We start from the raw sequence: 15,883 nt of genomic DNA, 5'->3' as shown, positions 1-15,883 counted from the left end.
TAAACGGGGTGTACATGGCTGATCTTTTGAATTCCAAATTTGTACAATTGCTGAGTGGTCTACGAATGCATCAAATTCGCAACCCTTTAGTAAGTGTCGAAATGCTGAAACATTAATGTAAAGTCCGAATAATTCTAATTCTGTGACGCTATATCGTTGACAGGCTTGTGGTAAGATTTTGGAATAATAACCTATTATGTGTTCTTTGCCGTTTACTGTTTGTGTTAAATATGAACCTGTTGCGGTTCTTGAAGTGTCGCTATATAGCGTAAATCTACCTTCTTTTCTAGGCATTTGAAGAGTAGGTGGTTTAACCATTAATTGTTTAATTTCGTCAAATGCTTTCTGGTGTTCAGTAGACCAAACAAATTTTCGGCGTTTACTTGCGAGTGTATGTAACGGACGTAAAATTGATTGTATTTGAGGGAAAAAATGGGATACATAATTTACTGCACCAATAAATCGTTTAGTTTCTTTATGGGTTCGTGGGACTGGCAAATTTCGGATAGCTGCACACCTGTCGCCTAATGGTGTGATACATGCGTGTCCTGAAGAATTAATCAGGATGGTGTGTCCCATATATTGCACTTTATTCTTAAATAACTTACATTTCTTTGGACAAATTCTAAAACCATTTGATTGTAGGGCTTGTAAAACGGAAACAAGGTGCTGCTTATGAGCAAATTTGTCTTGGCTAAATAAAATAATATCATCATGATGGGCGATACAGAATTCTCTAGAATTTGGGATTTCATTTAAAATTTCGTCAATCTTTGCTTGAAATATACCTGGCGAAACGTTTAATCCTTGTGCTAATCTCTTATAGTAATAATGCTTTCCACCGTGATATGAAGCTATACCTGTATATTGTTGGGCATGTTCGGCTAATGGTACACAGTGAAACGCTGATTTCAAGTCAATTACGCTAAGAATCTGTGCATTAGCGTTACCTATTGTTTTCAAAGTTTCGGCTAATAAGGGGAATGGGTGATTAATACGTTTTATCCTGGAATTTAGATAGCGAAAGTCTGTGACAACTCTTTTATCCTTTGAATTTTTCTTTGAAACAAGAAGGACAGGGGAAGTATACGATTGGTGTCCTACTGCTAAGATTCCTAGTTTGACTAATTTGTTCAATTCGGCCTCAATAACATGTTTGTCTTTGTCTGTCGCGAAGTATGGTCGAATAAAAAATGGTTCATCATTAGAGAGGTGTATGTCGGCTTTGAAGTTTGGGCAGCTAGATAGTTCACCATATAGTGAAAATGCGTTTCTGTTTTGTTGTAATGTTTTATACAAATCCTCTTTTTCTCTATTTGTTAAAACGCTGTCTGTTAAATCAACTTGTTTTCTGATTATTTCTTCCTCGGTGAAAGATAGCAATGGGTCTGTACGTTCTAAGTGTGGGTACTTGTTTGCGTTGTCATTGGTTAACCTTATTCTATCAATTGGTAGGTCATTAGTAACTGTTACAAGGTTGGTTAAATGAAGGCTCGCGATAGGTTGATGTGTATTAAGGGATACGTTTCTGTTTGTGTTGTTAGTGATATCAATGTTGGTTTCTCCTCTATGTAATTTTACTAACATATCTGATGGACAAAGTTTTGAAATGTGGGTAGTTGCATGTAGAACAACATCGGAATTGCGTACAAAGGCGGGAACCCTTCCTTTTAATTTAACTGTTTTAGTATCACCGGGTTTAAGAAAAATCTTGTGTACTGGACGAAAGCTAAAAATCTTTGGTCTAATGCGAAATGTATTTTCTTTAAAATTTAAAGCACCGTCGAGTTCAGACAATGTTTCGGTTCCAAGTATCAGGTCAATACCTGTCAAATTTTTAACGATTAATGCTGAAATTTTAAATTTGTGTCCTTGGATAAATAATTCAAATTGCACTAAGTGGTTGGCATATAAGAAGTCACCGTTACCTAATCGAAATTTAGTTGTGTTCACTTTAACTGGCTTTAGACGCGATAAATAACGTGAGGAATTAACGTAAGATTGTGAGATTATAGTTCTAGTTGAACCACTGTCAAATAAAGTTAAAACATTTCTACCATCTGGTAAATTTCCTTTAACGTAATTTCTGTCGTTAAGTAACAAGTCAATCTTATCTGAATTTCCTAAGTATTTTGCCTTAAAATTGTCGTTTTTAGTTTGGGGGGCCAGATTATAGGCGGCATCTAGTCCCCTTTTTAAAAATCCTGCTGGTGGCTAGGGTAATAATTGTTTGACTGTTGGTATGGGTATGGCGGGGGATAATTTCCGTATGAGCGGTTTTGTTGTCGGCAGTGCCTTGCTATGTGGCCTGATTTCCCGCAGTAATAACAGGTTGGGGGAGGTTGTCTATTAGTATATCTTGGGGTCTGGAATCGGGGTTTATAGGGACTTGGGCTTCGGTTTCTTCTTGGGATATAATTTCGGGTGGGGGAACGTGAGCGTCGAGTATCATCATTAAGAGATCGTTTTGTTGTGGCCATATCTAACTTGAGAGAATTGATCTCATGTTGGAGCGATTCGAGACTATTATCTGTTTCCTGTTTGATGTTGAATGAAACTTCCCGTGTGGGATCATCGACGGAAAGGTCAAAGTAGTTTTGTGCGCTATTTACGATATTATCAATAGTGGCATCGATTGGGGTGGACATGGCAACTGCTGCTCTGCATTTTGGTGGAAGGGTCGAAATAAATTTATTTTTGATCTGCTGGTCAGCGTAACCAATTCTGTCTGCGGCTTGTTTGATTTTGGTTAAGTGTTTTTCGGCGTTGTCGCCGGTATTATAAGTAATAGTATCGTATTCTCTTATGTGAGCATAGATTGATTTGTTCTTACTGAACCTGTTAATGAATTGGGTTTTTAAGGATTCTAGGGAATCGAACTGCTTTCCTTCTATCCACAGTCTAGCTTGGCCTTGAAGGCTACGTTTGAATATACTTATGACATTAAGTAGTTGGGCATTGTTTGCAGGGTTTTCTAAAGTGTGGGCTTCGAGGTAATCGGTGAATGATAAGTAGTGTGCACTACATTGATCGTGATCGGTGATGGAACCATCATATCTTTTGGGCAGAAAATCCGTTTGTCTTAAATGGGGCACGGGATGAGGATGGGCGGGCTCATTTACAATTACTTCGTTATCAACGTCAACCATACTTTATAATTTTATTAATCAAAATTTCAAAAACAATTTAGTGTATATATATATAAACTCGCACTCCTCAATCAAGGTTACAAATCAAAAAATCAAAATGGCTTTGACTTACCCCAATGCTTCGGATCCAATTAAAACGAATGCAAAAAAGTGTTCAACAATGTTCAAATGTTCAAACAACGAATTAAAGAAATGTTAAAAGTGCTCATCAATGTTCAAATTTTCAAACAACGAACTCAAAAAATGCGAAAGGTGTTCGTCAATGTTCAAATGCTCGAAGTTCAAAATTAAAAAAAGTAAATGTTAAAAAAAACGTTCTAAAAAAAACTTGAAAGTGTCCAAACGAAACGTTCTTGTCCGCTTGCTTCTGTTTTCCGTCTTGAGTCTTCTTGTGTCTTCCTTGATTATCTTCTTTATCTTCATCAAACGGTTATACGAAATTAAAAAATTCTGCTTCTCTTGATCCAGTTAAAATGCTGTCTTGAAAAAAAATTCTGCTTCTCTTGATCCAGTTAAAATGATGTCTTGAAAAAAATTCTGCTTGTCTCGTTTCAGTTAAATGCTTAATTGAAAAAAAACTCTGCTTGTCTTCGTGTAATTTTCGGTTTTCTCCTATCAAACAATTATCTGACTGGTGGCTGGTTTTCTTCGTCTTCGTCTCTCTCTATCTGTTTCAAGAAATTATCTCTTGCTTTTATTTTCTGCTTCTTGTCTTTATGTTAATTTTCTTGTAAATTTTGGTTTCCTCGCTCTGTCCCTTGTAAAATTTGGGTCTTCCACCATGTAATATAATGTTGTTATGAGGTACTTTGTAAGGAAGACTCTTTACTCGCTTTGCTGTCGTAACATATATTATTTATTCAGAATATACTTGATACAATAACTGAATAACTAACTGACTAAGGAACAGAGGATTAGTGATGCTGGCTGTAAGGTGTGCGCTCTGTAAAGTGGCTGTAAGGTGTGCGCTCTGTAAAGTGGCTGTAAGGTGTGTTTGGGCTCTTCTGAAACTTGGGAGTATATCGGCTTCGGTTCATTTACATATGTCACTACGTAATCTGTGAGGGTAACGATTGGTTCTAAGTTGGTCCAGGGGTGTTTAAGTGGGAGTGATTAACGGTATAATAAGGTATTTCAATGATGGATGACACTGTCAAATCTGTACTTAAATAGTGTCAATCTCTCCTGGTTTAACGATGGGAAAGGTCAAATGTTAAACTAAGTGTTTTCTTTAGGGATTCTTATTATAAACTAATGGTCTTTAAAACATCTGGACAAACTCTCCTCTGGACTTCCTGGGTCAAGTTTGTGAACTCAATTGGATTCTGATACAAAGGTTGATTTCTCAATTATAAGTGAATATCGTTACATTACATTAGTTTAGGCAAGATTGTTTTAATAATTAGTTGTACTAATTGATTATCACTACTAAAACAAGGTATTAGTATTTTAATAATTGTTAACAAAACAATAACTAGAATTGTAACTTTTTAAAATTGAAATAAAGAAATGTATTTTTAAAATTCTAACTGAAGTTGTCTTTTTGTTGTTCTGTGTTTTATAATTTGTTTCAATAATATTGCAGAGTATAAATAATTTTAAACCTGGTTGCAAACAAACAATAATACAGCAATGTTTATTTCATTCGCTAGCTGCTTTTTTTTCAATTTGACTAACAAAAAAAACAATTAATTATATTATGGACTATATTTAAGTGATAATTACATCCTTTAAATTGAGTTGAAAAAAATGTATTGAAAATTATACAAAAATGTCTAGACCTGATGGTTTCCTATATTGTTTGTTTGTCAAAGGTGATAGATGCAATGCCTTAGGCATCAACCGGTCCACATTCATGCAGCCACCAGGAGCACCATTACCTTCTTTAAATTACACAAACCAGAAATGGTGTTGGTAGTCTACGAGTGCCGCTTACCTGGATAAACCTGACATTAGCTCTTTTCCATGAAGTGCGAAACAATTACGAAAAGAAGAATTTTGCAGTAGATCACCTCAATGATAAATTGGACAGTCCGCTTTAGTGCCCTCTCGTGGGACCACTCCCACGTAATACCGTCATCATTTCTTTTCGTATCGTCATATCGACAAGACATGAAGTTTTGAAGAGAAGATTTCTTCTTTTTTCGACCGAGGGAGAGCCTGCGGCTCCCATTCCTCTCGCGAATGAGGCCATTTTCAGCGCCGCGTCTGTTCCTGCTGCAGCCTCTGCGATCCCGGACCCTACAGATCTTGCAAGCCATTGCAGCAGCGGTGGATACCTAAGGACAAGCCTGCGTTAGCCCCACCTCAACGTCCTCCCATTCCGTATTACCTGGTGCCTCCTCCTTAGACACCACTACCTTATTCTGAGGGACCTTCATTTGAGGAAGGCAATTCAAGTGACCGCACTATGCTCACGCTCTCGGACGGAGGGCTTACAGGCGCTCTGCGAACCAAAGCCGACGCCTTCAAATAAGTGGCTTACGTACTCCACTTAGGAAGATTACCACATGTTCGGTGGTTCCGCTTGACCCGAAGCTGGTCGATCGCTTAGATACGTTTGCACGCGATACGACATGTAAGCTTGCACCGTACATTCTTCGCCTTTCCGTTGCCGCAAGTGCAGTTTGATAAATATATCATAGCGCCGGGCGTGCAGCCAAGGACCGGGTCCGAGAAGACCAGGGCATGGAAGCCGGTAAAACCAACTACCTGGCCCTGAAAGCCGCTAAAACAGAGGAGACGCTTCTCGCGCGAGACACTACGTGTGACATCCATTTCCGGCTATTTGTTATCATTCCTGGCGGACCCGGAACATCCAAGGGAGCATGACGAAGAGGTCATTGCTTTGTTGCAGCAGATAACAGGCTTAATCGCTGACCAGCAAGCGTTCATTTCTGTAACGTCGGCCGCCGTGTCAAATTCCTACAGGGGACGGACATCGCACCGACGCAGTACCACAGATTCACATCTTCTGAATCATTTGCCGCCAAAGACTTGTTCTTTGGGAGCTTCTCTCAAAGAGAAGACAAGTGGGCGCGCGAGAGGGAGGCCCGTCGGGAAACACGTGCAAGATTCCCGCAGAAACGTTGGGCTAGTTGCTGACGATCGGGGGCGTCCAGACCAACTCAACCACCAGTACTCAACCACCACACCGACTAATAATAAATATCCCCGACCTGCACGAGGCAGGAACGGAAAATTTGACGCCAGCCAAAGGAGTGGCAGACGTCCGGGTGCGTTCGCTCGTCTCCGATGACGCGATAGGTATGTCCGTCCCCCAAGTGACGGGCAGGTGGGGGGTCGTCTAAGACGGTTCGCCCGAGTTCTCGAATTTACAAGCCCCCCTGTGAGCGGGGGTGCTCAAAAGAGATTTTGCGTGAACTCTTCCTGGTCTATACAGGGAATGACCTGTTTACTCGAGTAAATTTACTATATATAATACATAATGGCAGGAGTGGAAACTGATTTATTTAATGTTAATTTGAAAAATGTACCCTAGTGTGCTTCAACAGCAAATAATATTATTGATCAAGTTTTGTGTGAATTGTAATTGAAGGAGAGCATGAAGGAATGTGAGAGTTGGGACCTATTTAATAATGGAAAAATATTATCAGGTGGGTTCTCATCAATTGCCAGTGATGATTCTGTTACTCTATTAGAGTGTGTGATGCAGTTCTTGGATGATTTGACATATTTGGAGGATGAGAATGAGAGAGAGAATTTGAAGAGACAGATGCTGAGCAAGTTGAGAGCGACGATGAATGACAGAGCGAGTGTGAATAAGAAATGTAATAAGTTATTGAGTGAATATAGGAATGATGTTTGTGGTGATAGTGTTGATGATTTAAAATACTTGTTTTGTAATGCACATTTTTTGTTGGGTTTGTCCAACAAGTCAGATTTAATTTTAAAAACCTTTGAATGTTCTTTAATTAAACAATTAGGTACAAGGTTGGGTAAGGATTGTTTGGGGAAGTTTGCAAGGTTTCAATCTGCAGGGGAATCTGCTACTTCGACATTGATTAGAACTGGTTGTGATATTTTAGGGCCACGTGGGGATCAAAAGAATGGGGCAAGACCAGAGTGGGAGGGTTATTGTTTTAAAAAGGGTATTAGTCTTTAGTTTCTTCATTTAGAATGAATCGATTTAATAATTTTTTTGAAGGTGTTGATACTATTTATTTTCATCATCATGATCATTGATTTTATTACTAATTTTAAAGATAATTTGAATTTGAAAGTAGAAAGTGTTTTGCACGACTGTATAAATTGTGAAATTATGTCATTAATTAGAGCATTAGGATTAATTTATTTTTCAGTTACTGGTCCATTTTGGTTACTTTTAAGTGATACACAATATGTTGATTTCTTCAAGTATGTTCAAGCTATGTTAAATTCATTTAAGTTATGGTCCGAGGACAGCAGTTTATTATTAAGTACGCCAGTTTCAATTTTTCATGCTTTCAAAATGAATGAAGATAATGAAATTTGGATGAAATTGAGAGAAAGTGACAGGACTGATGAGATGACGGAGAATGTTGCGAGAGTTGATGAAAGGGTTTGTTGAGGTGGCAGAGAGACAATTGAATGATTTTGTTGAAGGAGGGTGTTTTAGTGAGGAGCCGAGTGAAGAATTGCGTACGAAGATGATGGGTGCTCAATTAAAGACCCCTTCCCTACAAATTCAAATTGTGACGTTTTTGTAAAAATAATACATATATATTACTTTAAAAACATTAAACCAGGTCATTCATAGTTAAAAGGTTAATACAATAAAATTACATAGCAACAAAATTCGACGACTTAACAACGGTTATTAAAATGTCTAATTGAGTACGGAATAAAAGAATTAAGGAAGCGTTTTGTTTAATTAAATTCTTCAGCCTAGGCCTGGATAGCAAATCACAAAACAGTATTATAAATAATATTAATCTAGGCCTAGCCTAGGCCTACTCTACTTGTTTTACTAACTAGGGTAGGCCTACACTCTACACAGTAATGGGCCTGTATATAAGATTTAAAAGGCTGAGTGATTACTATCCTAGACCTCTCTACACACAGTGACAAGATCAGAGGAGCCCAGGAACAGATATTATTTATTTACTTTTTTTTTTTTAAAGTATAAATACTATTAGCACTGTACAAACTTTATTTTAAAAATATACACCTGTTAATTTTGCAGGGATTTTTTCTAAAGTGGAGAACATATTCAACAACACAGGCTGTGGTGAAAGATGGAAGTCGAAAGTAGTAGGCTTTGGAGCAGATGGTGCAAGTGTTAATCTTGGAAAGAGAGGTTGAGTAATTGTACATCTCGGGGAGAGCGCAGGAGAACACATTATACCAATGCACTGTTTGCCTCACAGGTATTGAATTAAATCTTCATATATTAAAAAATATTTTGTTAAATCAATGATGAGCTTTTATGTCCAAGCCTTCACTCATTTATTTATAATGCAATGTTAATAATATCATCAACAAACTTGAGTTGGCATTACTGTCTGGGCTGAAAAAACAGCCAATGGTGACGAAAGTGTATGACTTACTGTACTTGGTGTGGAAGACCTATCATTTCAGCCCTAAATCCAAAAGGGAGCTTAGACAAATTGGCAGAGAACTTGGAATAACTGTGGTGAATCCAGGAAATGTCAAGGGTACAAGATGGATTGCCATTGTTACAAGATCACTCACATCCTTCACTAAATCACCTTATGTAATGACAGATGCTGGTCAATATGGGGCAATCCATGCACATATGGATCACATTTTTAAATTATGAATATTTTCTTCTCAAATAGATAAAATAAATGGAAACAATTATGTTTGCCGCTTTCAGTCACTTCCTGGCAGACATGTTTACTGATCCAGCAGCTTAGACTGACACTTCAGCGCAATGATCTGATACTACCAATGGCAAAGGCTCAGTTAACAGGAAAAAATTTAATTTATAAAATTTTGTTTAGCAATATTGCTAATCAAACTGATTTTTGAGTCGAGAAACATAGTTTTGTATTATATTTTTTGCTACACAATTGTAGAAATGTGTAGCAATAAGGTTGTTTTGTATAGCTTTTTGCTATGCTACACTGGCGAAATTATTCCCTGGTTAAGGTGTATTTTGAGCATTGAAGCTTTTGAGGACAGCCCAAAGATTGGTGGGTATCTTCAAAATGCAACAATTGACAAAGAAGAAGTACAGTTTCAGGTAATTAGTACTTATTAAATATTATTAAAATTAATTATAAATTCAGTGACATGTATTTTACCTAAAACTCTCTGCCAAGTTCTATGTTTACCAATGTTTCTTAATTATACAGGGCATTAAACTGAAAGGTACTGGATTAGAGATTGATGTGCGGTTAACTGCTTCGATTAAGCAGGCCTGTCAAGTTGTAGGGACATGAGAGACAGGTTTAAGAATGTTCTTAATGATCCAGATGATGAAGTTGTAGGCAATGACACAACACCACAGAAAGCACTCTCAGCATTTAACATATTCAACCATGACAGTTGGCCGAAAAATCAGCGAGAATTACTTCAATATGGTCGTGGTGAAGTAGAATACCTTCTTCATCATTTTGAAGATATACTAGAAAGGTAACAGAACATTACATTATTGAATATTAATTGAATTAATTTGTTGTTCTCTAAAGTTCTTTCTCTTAAAAGGCAGTAGGAGCAAGACAAAAAAAAGTCCACTTTCTTCAGAAAGTCCATCTTAATCCACATTTTTTTTCTAATCATTTTATGTTTTATTTTTCCAATATAATTATTTTATACAGACAGGGATATAACAAGTTGAAGGCATTACATGAATGGAGTGACATGAAACTGTTAATCCAAATAAACTTACAGGATAAGTCATACCTTGATTTGTGGCAGATTATGCTTACTAAAAAACCATACTGTGAAGATTACAAGGTACAGTGTATAGTAATTTTATTAAAATAAAAATGTTTTTGATTGTGTATTGTAAAATAATAATAATTTTAAATAATACAATACCATACAAAAGTCTTTTTTAATTAATTTAAATTTTGAAAAATTTAAACTAATATAAGGAGGAACTTTTTTAACTAGTCTATAACTTTTTTTGTCTTACCAGAATATCCTACACCTCGACGCGTAGATAATTATCATAACAATACAACGTAGTAGGCTACGAACAATACATCGTAGGCTAAGAACAATACATCGTAGGCTAAGAACAATACATTGTAGGCTACGAACAATACATCGTAGGCTACGAACAATACATCGTAGGCTACGAACAATACATCTTAGGCTACGAACAATACATCTTAGGCTACGAACAATACATCGTAGGCTACGTTCAGAGAGAACAATGACCTACGATCTACCTACGCGTAGGCTACGAAAGGCTACGCGTAGCTACGAAGCAGTAATTTCTTTCTGTACTGTATGCCATCCTATTATACGCTTATACGAATGCTCTTTGCACAAGCCCGAAAACCACACTATTGTGACCCCTGGATTAAATTAAGCAATCTCCTTCAGTGCGATCCTAGTCAAGCTAAGAAGCTAACCCAGTCAAGGAAGCCCTTCAACAGTCGGACCCAGCATATATTTGGATGCTAGAGATGCGACTAGCATCAGTGGGAGGAACGAAACTGTACTGTACTGTTATAGTGTTGAGTTGTTCCTATTATATGCCATATACATTATGTTCAGTATATGGTGAAATTACGGACACACATCATGTTCTAATTTTTTGGTATGATGACATTATCAAAATAAACTTATGGATAACAATATCGAAAGATAATGAGTTGAACAAATAAATATAAGACTTAGAAGAAAATTTGGCACGTAGAAGGGAGGTGCGCGCTCTTTGAAATTTGTATAACTTTGAATAAAGAAATGAAAAAACTACTTTTTAACTTCAACTGGCCATATCATAACGTCACAACATCTGATAGGCTTAATTTTTCTATAACTTCATATCCACATTTCATCAGCTTTCATAATAAATTATAATCACCAAGGTCAACTTTAATTCTGAAGAGCTGTGAGATATTCAAATATACGCTGCAGGTGGAATTACACGACCTACGTCATTCAAGTTTTTAGTCGTGATTACGTCATCAAAATATACATGATAAAGTTAATTAATTTAGCAAGCACATACTGAAATTTGAGCGAAAAGCAAGATGAATAACCGAGATGCACTCTGTTGAATATGATAACCTACAAAAAAGGATAAAAAATCCTAATTTTTAAATTCAAGTGGCCATTTGATGACGTCACATCATTTTGTACGCCAAATGTGTACAAGAATTCATATCTACAACTCAATGACTAACAGAATTAGTTAAAAAAATTGGGGGTCACCGTGCATTCTGAAGAATTATTTTTATTTTAAAAATGCCTTATTTTTAACCATTTTCAGCACTATTGTGCAATTAATGTGCGCATTTTGTCATTTTTAACCTGCTCGTATAGCGTTATTTTAAGTCGGAATGGACTCAAATTTGGTGAATGTACTAAGGACTGTGAGTAGAATGTGATTTATACATCAAATTTTATTTTTTAGGCTTTCTAAGAATCGCGTGCGCAAAAACCTTTTTTTTTTGCGCAGTAATTTTTTTAAACACGCAAATGGCCTAATTCATGCTCTAAATTGATCAAAACTTAATTTTTAGCTTTTTAAATTTTTAACATGCGAATTTAACGTGCATGCCCCTACGTGCGCGTGCGTTTTTATTTGATAATATTTTTACCCTTGACCTGAAGTTTACATGTAGTGAATTTCATTAATGTGATAATGAATTGGAGATATGATTGATATTAATGTGATTTCACAAAATGGCGTATAAATGACATCACGGATGAGTGATCGCGCTGAAAAGCTTATTAGGACTAAGTTCTTAAAGTATTTGAAAGACATTGTGAAATTCTTGTGATCATTGCCATTCAACTTTTTGAGATAATTGACACACAAAATATGTACAGAAAGAAATAAATACTAGGCCTATTGATTTTACAATAACAATATGTGATCATTTTAATTCTAAATCATCACCTAATAACACGATTAGCTCGCCGCGCCAGAAACGTGCTGCAGAATTAGGTGACCTAGCCTTGCGTGATACAGACCACGCGAACCTAATTTGGCAATTTCACTTAATTTTGGCGTTACACAGGCCCTAGCTAGGCCTAGCCAAGCTAGAAGGGCCTGGCCTAGCCTCCTCCTAACTAAGGAGGGTAGGCCTAGCCCTAGGCCATCCTAGTTATAGCTAGCTAGTAAGTATTTTTATATAAAATCACTTACCTTCTGATCCTAGGCCTAGTCTAGGTAGTTCACCTCACAGTGCGCTTGACTTGTGTTATCCAATCACGCAGACATGGGTCTGTGGTGGATGAGAGGGTTTTTTTTCACATCCACACTTTTTTTCTTCATCATTTATCGACGACTTGAGCCCGCTCTCACACACAGAGCATGGGGAGAGAGAGCATGGATGCAGAATGATGATGTAGAGTCGAGAGACACCAGAGTACACACACACAGCAGCACGCGCGAAAGTCTGTCAAATCTCTGTGTTCTGATTGGTTGAATTAATCAGTAGAGCTGCAGCAATGACTATGTGTCTTGTGTAGACTTTCAACTTTTATTTGGAAACACTTATGATGGTAGATGCGACATTTATACAGGAATAACCTAACTATATAATGTGTAGTTAAATTGAATTATGGTATGTTTATTGTTGACTTACTTTATTCAAATGCTTGTAAATTACTACCTTACACGAAATCTGGATATAGACAGGAATTGTTCATTAAGATAAGAAAACTTTATTCGTCCACAATATTACAAAAACTAAATTCTATCCTTAAGTTATCTAGGCCTACATCAATATCAAGTCATAGTCATATCATCAACAAAATCAAAAATGCCTATTATCTATCTACCTTGCGATAGACGGAACAAATGAGTTTGCGAATCTATTTGTCTTAGTTTTATACACTGTAAAAAAATATATGCTTAGTTTTCCCCTAAAAGTGGGTGCTACCAGGCTGCCACCAATTAGTGGAGTAAACTCTGATTTCCCCCTATGGGAAATGTTACCAAAAATTGGGAAAGTTGATGTTTCCTTGGCCAGGGAAAACTAAGTTTACCCGGGTATTTCGGGTTACAATACCCAACTTTTAATGAAATGTTTTTTTACACCAGTTTTTGGTGGCAGCAAAGTAGCAACCAACTATTTTGGGTAATCTGGTTACACCAAAATGTCGGTTTAAGTTGGTTTTCCTCAAAAACAGAAACAAAATTAAAAAAAAGAAGAAATCACATGATTTTTTATTGATCAAAATTAAACATAAATTTACAGAACAAAAATGTTTATTAAATATGGCCTACCATGTACTATTCTATTCTAAAATATTATTTTAAAATCTTTTATTTTTAATGATATTAATATAGAAAAACACAGAAATAACGTGGTCTGCAGTAAAGTGAGCTTGCCATTTGTTTAAACATTCTTCAATTAAATTACTTGAACCGTCAAAGATAATCAACTAACAACTGGGCTAGATCATGTCGGCTACATTTAGGCATACAATAATAATAAATAACAATAAAAACAATGTAATCATACGGAAATCTAGGATAAGCAATGTAAAAGTCATCAGGCAAAAATAGGTCTTATATGCAAAATAAAAATAATTATTAAAAATATGCACTTGTTCCACGCGACAGTCGTCATATCACATGCTTTCCGCACTTACTTGTGAATCCAGGGTAATACAATTCTCGCGCATTTGGGGGAAACTTCCGGAGAAAGTTTACCCCTTTCGTAGTGTAACCGTCGGACTTTACCCATGCCGAATGTGTAACTTTATTAGATTACCTCAAAAGAAGGGAATATTATAGTTTCCCACTGTGAGGTACTCACAATCTTAAAAACTTACACCCAAATTGAAGGAAAAGGAGTTTACTCCAAGGAGGAAACAAATTTACACGAAAATATGGTGTAAAATCCGAATTATTTTTTACAGTGTAATAATAAAATAATGTAATCATGGTACTGAACTTGTATCAGTGCCACCTGGCATGTGAAGGTGCGACCAAAAAACATACATAAAAAAACTAAGTAAACACAATCACAGAATATTCAAAGAATACTTTACACCACGCAACTACTTAAACAGTTACTGTACAATAAGTTCTAACACTATATAGCACAAAACAACAACTGTCAATTATTAATATTTTAGGATAACTTTAATGCTAAATTTAACTGGCAACTTCTCATCAAGCAAATTGTGAAGTGTTACAATATAGTTAAATGTTCTAACTCAGTCATAAAACGGATCCAAGATGCAATCCCATTGCCAGATACACCATCAATTTGTTTATACTGTAGCAATCATATTAATTTCTCTCTAATTAGTTTACTTACTGGTAGCGTATTTATGTTAAGAGAGTAGTGATATATTCTTATTATAAACTCTATCTAGAATAATGTCACTAGTCTTTGAAAGCAGAATGTTAGTGAACAAATACTGGACGTCAAATGACACAAAACGGTATCATTAATCAAAGAAGTCAGTAGGTGGGTAGACAGAAACATCACTAATGACAATCTAAGATTTCAAAAGCAGCATCAATAATCCTGCCTTAAAAAGTGCTTAGGCTTCAAATTAATCTCGCCATAGTTGAATTGAAGTTTCCAATCACAAAACATCCTGTATCTCCTTGACTGAAATATTTCGTCAACGTCTCACATAACTTTTAGTTGTTTTGATTTCACTACATACACAATCTAAAAGTATATACTTTTCCTCCATATAAATCTTTACCCATACCTGTCTTCAACTGGTCCCTGATATGCCTACACCATTCTCCAAATATAAAGCAACACCTCTTCCTTTAGCCTAATGAATGATTTTTTATATGAATAATTGTAACCCTACGTTGAAATTAAGCAATGTTTAGACCACCCAGCGTTCTTAGGATTTATTTCTGTTCTGCATGATTTACAGTGCAATATTCTAGTTTATAACTCAGCACTTAATGATTAAGAAATCATAATTGGGTTTTAAAAATTAAATAAGTTTGTGCTTCTCCTTTTCTTTTAGTGCAATTTTATTATTTGATAACAAATTAGGCCTAAGCTTAACCATCTTACCGTTCCTGATTGTTTAATCCATCCTATCCAGCATAAAACAAGGCCATATACATGGCTGCAGTCGCGTGCTCAAGTTAGTGTTTACCGACCAACCGACCGACCGACCGACCGACCGACCGACCGACCAACCAACCGACCGACCGACCAACCGACCGACATAGTAAGCTGTAGAGTCGCGTTGCACGCGACTAAAAATACTCACTTTCAGTTCGTTTCTGAGAATCATATAATCATCATGTTCTTGTTTAGTTATATGTTCCAATATAAACGCAATGTTGTTTTTTCACGCACACTACTTGTACATTTTAATTGGCTTGATCGAACCACATCTCTTAACAAATTACTAAGCATATACAATTTCTCTTTACATGTGGACTCTTTAAAAACGATCTTAATCCATAATTGTCGTGTTCTTTTATGTGTTAAGAAACTTGCTCGTTAATTCCGCCAGGCCAAATCAAATTACAGTATATTGGTTCTTTCCTTAAGTGAATCAGGAGGCAAATGAGATAATACTCGTATTGACTGCCTCCTCTCTTGGATATGTTAATGTGTTATAGTGTTTATAGTGGTACTGTCTAT

This window comes from Antedon bifida, chromosome 3, assembly GCF_963402885.1.
Source record: "Antedon bifida chromosome 3, ecAntBifi1.1, whole genome shotgun sequence".
NCBI lineage: Eukaryota > Metazoa > Echinodermata > Crinoidea > Comatulida > Antedonidae > Antedon > Antedon bifida.
This window is presented reverse-complemented; position numbering follows the sequence as displayed.